The sequence below is a fragment of the Lepus europaeus genome, chromosome 22 (assembly GCF_033115175.1).
Source record: "Lepus europaeus isolate LE1 chromosome 22, mLepTim1.pri, whole genome shotgun sequence".
Classification (NCBI taxonomy): domain Eukaryota; kingdom Metazoa; phylum Chordata; class Mammalia; order Lagomorpha; family Leporidae; genus Lepus; species Lepus europaeus.
Window position 1 is genome coordinate 29,914,643 of NC_084848.1, and position 7,034 is coordinate 29,921,676.

Here is a 7,034-nt window from a genome sequence, read left to right on the forward strand (position 1 = left end):
ACATTCTCCCCCCAAAAAGCCTGTGCTCTTCTGAGCTCCAGGTATTCCCTGAAACAAGTTCACTGTTGCAGTCTCCCCCATGTCGGTGAAGGTACCCTCCTAAAGGTTGAGAGCTTTTTGCTCAGAGCAAAATCTTAGAAACATCCTTGACTGCTCTTTGTCTGTCACATCCCATAGCCAAACCATCCACAGATTTCCTTGGCTCTTTCTTCAGAATAAGTGCAGAGTCCAGTCACTCTCCACCCACTGTGGCTCCACCTCTCTGACTGAGCCATTTCCCACCTGGATTATCTAAACAGTCTCCCCACTGTTTTCCCAAGCTGGCTTCCTGGCTCCTTCCCTATCCTCCCAGTAATTTATTCAACACAGGATCCAGAGTGCGGAGCCTAAGTAAGTCACTTCTCTGCTCAGAAGCCTTCCAGGGCTTCTTATCTCAGAGAAAAAGCTCAAGTGCCTACTCAGGCCCAGAGAACTGTACAGTCATTCCTTATCATCCAAGGGAGATTGGCTCCAAGATGCCTTGTGAATATCTAAATCCACAGATGCTCAAGTCCCTTATAGATGACAGGGGACTGTTTGCATATTACCTATGCACGTGCTCCCGTATCTTATAATATCTAATACAATATAAATGCCAAATAGACAGGTACTGTGCTGTATTGCCTAGGGTATAGAGACAAGGAAAAAAGTCCATGCATGTTCGGTACAAATGTGATTACAGATAGCGAACACATAGTCTGTGCTTGGTTGAATCCAGGAGTGCAGAACTGGTAGAGACTAAGGACTAACTGTACTAGATTCTCTGACTCCTCTTTCCTTCCTGTTTCCCCTCCCTCTTTCCACCACCACAGCCACACTGGCATCTCCACCACTTCTTTCTCTTAAGGTTTATTTATTTATTTATTTAAAAGACAGACAGAGAGAGCGAGTGAGTCAGAGAGCCCTTCTATCTGCTGGTTCACTCCTCAGATAGCCACAATGGCCAGGGCTGGGCCAGGCCAAAGCCAAGAGCCTAGGACTCCATCTGGGTCTCTCACACAGGTACAGGGGCCCAAGGACTTGGGCCCTCTTCCACTGCTTTCCCAGGTGCATTCGAAGTGGATTCGAAGTGGAGTGGCCAAGACTCTAACCAGTGCCCATATGGGATGCAGGGTTGCCGGCCATGGTGCCCTGCTGTTTCTTGAAGACATCAGCTGCTCGCCCACCTTCAGGCCTTGCATTTGCTGTTCCCTCTGCCAGCAAGGCTCATTCTCACAAATATCTGCATGACTCTGAGACTCTGTCTGTACAAAGGTAACTGTGTTGGTCACTTGCCTGCTTACTCCCGGTGCTGTCTTCTGCTCTACCTTGCAGGAGGCCTGACTTCCATGAGTCCCCCCTTGTCAGGAGCTTCCAAATGGGAAGAGAGCCATTGGGAGGGAATTTGGGCTAATGGAAGGGCCAAGCCAAAATCCATCCTCTCTCTCTCTCTCTCTCTCAGTCAGTGTCTTGAGAGCAAGTGCACCTCCTCCATGGCCCCAGGTTCAACTGAGTGAGAACCATTCCCAGGCTGGTAGCACCTTCAGCCTGGGGGCAGAGTGGGTAGCAACTTTCTCGTATGAGGAATCTGGGTTGCCTCATTATCCTGCAGAACTTCTCCACCCTTCCATCATCTGTGTAACAGTTCTTGTGTATTAAATTCCCTTTTTTTAAGTTAGCAAGATCCTCTAGAGGGCAGCACAAATCCCAGTCCCTGCCAAGGAGTTGGAATCCACTCCAAGGTGCAGGATTGATATATAGAATTTACCCAAATTCCCCTCGCCAGGCTTGACTGCATGGGAGCAAGAATGAATAGACCTCTGCGTGTCAACCACTGGCCTCACCAGAAGGAATTCAGTATGAAGGAGTCAGCCGGCCTCAAGTGCCACCCCCACCTCCAGGCTCAGGAGCAAAGCAACTTTGGAAAATGTTATTCTAACCTCTCAGCCTCAATTTCTGACTTTAAAGCAATAGCAATAATAATGATGGATTTGGGGGCAGGTATTGTGGCACTGTGTGTGAAGCGGCTTGGGATGCCTGCATCCTGTATCAGAGTACCTGGGACTGAGTCCTTCCTCCACTTCCAGTCCAGCTTCCTGCCAATACCCCTGGAGGCAGTGAATGATGGCTTAAGTACTGGGGTCCCCGCCACACATGAGGGAGACCTGTTGAGTTCTGAGTTCTTGGCTTTGACTTGGCCCAGCCCCAGTTGTTGTGGGCAGTTGTGGTAAAATAATAGGTTTTTAAAAACACATAGTTATTTTGAGGATTAAATGAGACAATACAAGTATACTTCTTAAAAGTTTGTGGAAAATGGAATTAAGTTTGTGTGGGTACAAAAACCTTTGAAATTCATGCATATGTTGGGACTTCAAAAAGTTGATGAGGGGTTGGTATTTGGTGCATTGGTTGAGACACTACTTGGGATATCTTCATCCCATGGTTTGTGCCTCAGCTCTGCTTCCAATCCAGCTTCCTGCTACTGCACATTCTGGGAGGCAGCAGGTGATGGCCCAAGTACTTGGGCCCCGGCCACCCACCCAGAATGAATTCTAGGCTCTTGGTGTTGTCCTGGTCCAGTCTCAGCTGGCCCCTTAGGTCCCTTCTGATGGCCCAGGATAGCTGCTCGCTGCCAGTGCCACTGGGGTCTTAAATTTACCATTTCTACTATTTGGGAATTCCTTTGTACCCTCAACTCCCTCACCAGCTGGTCTGGCCTTCATCTCACATCCCATGTGTTTCATCTTTTTAAAAGATTTAGTTATTTATTCTGAAAGTCAGAGTTACAGAGCGAGAGCAAGAGCAATATCTTCCATCTGCTGGTTCATTCACCAGATGGTCACAACAGCCAGCACCGGGCCAGGCCAAAGCCAGGAGCCAGGAGCTTCTTTTAGGTCTCCCACACGTGTGCAGGGACCCAAACACTTAGGCCACTACCTGCTGCTTTCCCAGGCACATTAGCAGGGAGCTGGATAGGAAGTGGGGCAGCTGGAACATGGACCGGTTCCCATACGGGATGTTGCGGCGCCCTTACCTGCTAAGCCATAACGCCAGCCCCCTCACATCCCATGTGTTTCTATGGGATTGTACCAGCCTAAGACACAACAGACTCACTGTAGATGTTGAATTCCTCTCAGACAGTGTTGCTGTTTCTATCTTGCTGGGTCATTTACTCACCTTTCACTATTTAACCGCAGTTAATTTTCATATAATTGTGATAATTAGCATTTTTTATAATAAAAAGAGACTGATTTCTTTACCTTAATTGGAAAAAACAGAATTTACACGTTTGAAAAGGAAGATTTTCTATTCCGAACCTCTCAAGAGTGTTATTATTTAGAAATTGTGTATTATTTTTCTTTCTAAGCCTCTTTTCATCTCCTCTCCTGCAATTCAACCCACGTAATTTCCATGAAGGAAGTGGAGTGGTATCATTTTACAACAAGAAAACAGTTAAGAGTAAGTCAAATTAATTACCAGATATTGGGACTAAAATTGAAGTTTCTTAATACTCCAGTCAAAGATTTTCATATTAAATCATTATCTTGTCATTATTTTATTCTTGAATTATTCCTTTCCTTTGTTTTCAGAAAAATTTATTAGTGCTACGGTTCAAATGTCTCCCCAAAAGTTCATGGTAACCCAACACTAATACGTTAAGGGTATTTGGAAGTGGGGTCTTTAGGAGGTAACTGGGATTAGATGGGGAAGCCCCACAAGTGCATAACTGGCTTTGTAAGAAGACAAAGAGACTCCAGCTGGCACCCTTGCTCTACCTGGCTAAGTGGTGATACAGCAGGAAAGCCCTCCCCAGAAACCAAGCACGTGTCAGTGGCATGCTCTTGGACTTCCCAGGCTGCAGCACTATAAGCTAAATAAACTTCTTTTCTTTATAAATTAACCAGCCATAGCATCATAAAACAAAGAGAGCTGATAATATGCCTTCCAGTCCCTTGACTCAGAAATGCCAAGAACACATGTTCGTATGCCCCTTATTCTTCATCTCAAATATTTCTGATTTTTTGCAACCATATTTTTCTGTCCCTACCATCAGGATGAGAAAGAAAATGCACCTGCCTTCTGTCTTTGTGGCTATTTAACCCTGTGATTTTCACTCCATTACCACCGTTAAGTCTTCAGGTCCTCTATCTAATTTCCACCTAATCTCATTTTATTAGAAATGTTCATTATACTCAACGGTTAGCTCTTCCAAATCAGCAGAAGAAAGAACTACCAGGGCTCAGTCCTCATGGGCTGTACATGCTACCAGGTCCAATCCTGATTGAAACCTCCACGTCCTGAGCTTGGTTTGGGTCTACTGTCTCTGTTTCCCAGGAGCACAGGAATGAGAAACCACACCTTCTGGCCATCACCCGCTGACTCAATCAGCGCAACTCTTCTTGCTCGACTCACTCACATAACCACAAGTACACAAGTTGATCCCTGGATGCTGAGCAGTGTACTCAAAGCTCCCTTCATGATTTGTTCTGGCTATGTATTACTGTGTCACAACTTACTCTAAACCTCTAGGGGCTTAAAACCACTGCCATTTGATTCTACCCCATGATTTTGTGTGTCAGGCAATTCTGACCTGATAACCTGGAGGCTTCACTCGTTCCTCTGAACCTTGGCAGGGATGGACGGAAAGCGGACCTTTGCTAGGACCGTCAGTTGGCTTCTCCAGGGAAGTTGTCTTAGGGCAGCTGGATGTTGAGGGCAGGGCTTGCCGGGAAAGTGTTTTGAGAAGGTGGAAGCATCCAGTCTCTTGAGAGCTGGGATCAGAAAGGAGCACAACATCTTTTTTTGCCATTTTCTATTGGTCAAGCAGTTCCCTCAACAGCCTATGTAGTACAGACTGTGTGGCCACTTTTAATCTATCACAAAATTTATTCACCCAGCACTCATAGAGCAGGCTCTGTGTAAGACTCGGAATATGGAGGAAAGTTAACACACTAAGAAGTTCACTGGCTGGAGCAGAAGCAAAAATGTTTTATTGTTCTTATTCACAATCTTGTAGAGATTCTCTAAAACAACACATTAATGAAGCCCAGAATAACTTTTAGGGAAGTAATGTAAATGAAAAAGAGAAAAAAACATTCACTGTCTAATGATCTCTGTTTGCTTGTAATTCAAATGTCTATTTGAGTCACAACACCTGGCACACAACTGAACAGTGATGAGGAGCTGAAGCTTGAAGTGTTACAGGAACAATAAGTGGCAATGATCACTTCTTTGGGGAATGGCTCTTGTGCATGCGAAGAAGACATTGTAGTCAAAGCTTAGTGATTGTGGGACATATTCCAAATGGCTTCAGTTCACATCCGCAAGGCAAGCGGCTAGGCCACTTATCACCCATGGCAAATCTGTCAATCACAAATCAGAGAAGGCTCACCCTGTAACACAGTGTTAGGATCATAAAGGAAAGACAGAGCATTCATATTCACCTTCCAGGGAGAAAAAGGAAAAATGTTGTTTCTAGTTTGGCAGCCTTCCAGCCAGGGCGTTGCCTTACCCTCCAGCAGAGCTGTTAGGCATGGAGCCGCTTAGCTTAACACACGGCTGTGTAATGGTTGTTTAACATTGGAGATTTCTAGCAAGTCTCAGAGAATGTGTTCATATTGTGATAGGCTACCGTGTTCATGAAGCAAAAATATGGTAAGGAGATTTTGGCTGTGGAGAAACTGGGTTTGCTTCTGCCTTGTAGGGAGGTTTTCCAAAGGTCATGGTCATTAAAATCACTGACCCGCAGTCCTTTTCCTGAATGCCATGTGCTCCTGGGTCTCTGGGCTTTACCCATGTTGCTCTGTCTGCCTGTGTCTTAGCCGTTTTTTTTTTTTTTTTTTTTTTTTTTGACAGGCAGAGTGGACAGTGAGAGAGAGAGACAGAGAGAAAGGTCTTCCTTTTTCCGTTGGTTCACCCTACAATGGCCGCTGCAGCCGGCGCACCGTGCTTATCCGAAGCCAGGAGCCAGGTGCTTCTCCTGGTCTCCCATGCGGGTGCAGGGCCCAAGGACTTGGGCCATCCTCCACTGCACCCCCTGGCCACAGCAGAGAGCTGGCCTGGAAGAGGGGCAACTGGGGCAGAATCCGGCACCCCAACCGGGACTAGAACCCGGTGTGCCGGCGCTGCTAGGTGGAGGATTAGCCTGTTGAGCCACAGTACCGGCCCTGTGTCTTAGCCTTTCATCATGATAACAAATACCCAAGAGAAGCAATTTATGAAAGAGGAAGGTAATTCTGTATTTTATTTTTTAATTAGTTTTTAACAAATTCAGTGTGATTTGAGAAGTTATTTTTTTTTCATGGAGTCAAAACAGGAGGTTCACAGTCCAAGACTGGGTGACCCCATTGGTCTGATGTCCGCTGCAGACAGCAGGAAGAGGAGCAAGTGCAGAGGAAGGATCATACGGTGAGCCAGGAAGCAGAGCAACTGGGCTGGCTCCGGTTTATATAACCAACCCTTTCAGGAGACAACCCTTGATGACCTAAGGGTCTCCCTGTAGGCCCACCCCCTAAACAGCATAATTGGATCAAGTCCCCACCCTCTCCTAAATGCAGCACCCTTGGGCCACACCTTTAACATCCTGGGCCCTTGTAGGACACCAAAGCTAACGTCCAAACGGTAGCACTCTCCTGGAACACCTGGGCCACGCTGGAAAAGGGAAAGGAACACACAGAAGGAAGTGGAGACTGGAGGAGTGGCCTTAGGACATCCATAGTTGGAAAGTACATGTTGTTCCCAGCAGTGATGCCAATAACAAATACTGTTGTTTAAAGAAGAGAGAGAATGATGATGACTCAGATGGTAAGAAAAGGCCTCATGTAAGGTGTGTGAGCTTTGGTTAAACAGAAATGTCAAAGAAATGGCTGGGATTCCAGCCAGTGTTTTTGAGCACCTACATTATAGTAGTCATTGGCTGGAAATGAGGCCACCATGGGAGCAACACACATTAAGGAGACCTTGAAGAGACTGACCAAGCACTATGTTTGGAGAATATTAGGAGATAATATTAGGAA